Source organism: Schistocerca cancellata, chromosome 3 (assembly GCF_023864275.1).
Source record: "Schistocerca cancellata isolate TAMUIC-IGC-003103 chromosome 3, iqSchCanc2.1, whole genome shotgun sequence".
Taxonomy (NCBI): domain Eukaryota; kingdom Metazoa; phylum Arthropoda; class Insecta; order Orthoptera; family Acrididae; genus Schistocerca; species Schistocerca cancellata.
Genome location: NC_064628.1, coordinates 510,589,139 through 510,590,538, shown reverse-complemented (window position 1 = coordinate 510,590,538; position 1,400 = coordinate 510,589,139).

Sequence of the window (1,400 nt, the reverse complement as noted above, 5' to 3'; positions counted from 1 at the left end):
AGAGCACTTGCCAGCGAAAGGCAAAGGTCCCGAGTTCGAGTCTTGGCCCGACACACAGTTTTAATCTGCCAGGAAGTTTCATATCGGCGCACACTCCGCTGCAGGGTGAAAGTCTCATTCTGGATCTAATATCCTTTATGCGATGAAAATTTCTATAACCTTTGATAGTCATCAAAATGACACGTCGTGGCATAGTACTTTCGATTTCATTGTGTATAAGTGAAAACTCGTTGATTGTCCAGAAGAACGGTCTTTCGCAACACGTACTATAGGTACAGCCGATGAGACTCACTCAGGTGCTGTGAACTACTGCTAGTATCTGGAGAAATACTGCTTTCCGTGCTTCATGGAAGGGTGGTCGCCCGGCCGCGGTGGTCTCGCGGTTCTAGGCGCCCAGTTCGGAACCGCGCGACTGCTACGGTCGCAGGCTCGAATCCTGCCTCGGGCATGGATGGGTGTGATGTCCTTAGGTTAGTTAGGTTTAAGTAGTTCTAAGTTCTAGGGGACTGATGACCACAGATGTTAAGTCCCATAGTGCTCAGAGCCATTTGAACCATTTTTGAAGGGTGGTCCTAGTGTCTCATAAATGATGATGTGCTTGGATCACTGGAATAAAGACGTACTTCCAAGTCCTGATTGTCCCTTTCCAGCCACGAGCCGTACCGCAAGAGACACTACCTTTCCTATTGACACCACCCATCTCACTGTGTTAGTTATCGCGCACTAAAGAACGTGATTTCGAAAGATGGATTCGCTACTGGCTTAGACAATATCACAAAAATGATCTCCAATTCTTATTTCCCAATTACAGACCGGTGACGTGTTGCAGTGCTTAAGAAAATCCGCCTACGGGAGGAGTGAGATTCAAATCTCCGTCCGACGAACCTGATGGCCTTTAAAATTCCAAGATAGGTAGGCAGCAAACGTCAAATTGGCACAAAGTTTACTCCGTGTTCTGATACGTAGTTGACAAGCATTTCAGTGCAACCGTACTGGCAGGAGTGACCATCTACAATCCTATATAAGGAAATATTACGCACTTTGAATGTCGTTCAGAAAGAAAATCTGAAGGTTTGATTGTTTGTGAAAAGGTGGGTTAATGCGTTGTGCATGGAGCAGGAACTTCAATCATACATGCCGGAATTTTACAAGGGTAGGATCATGGCCTGTCGGGACTGCGGTTTATAGTTCGTCTTTATTGCTGGGCTTGTTGATCGGTATCTCACGCATGTCATGCAAAAACGGATTCGATGGACTCAGAAGGGCCGTACTCAAGGACGTCTGGATCTCAAGGGTCCCACGTGACTAACGCCTGAGAGGACAGGCACTTTGTTCGCTAGGCTATTCTGAATCCTATAAGTAGGGAAATAGGTTTGCTTGCAGCCAGATAACTACCCGAG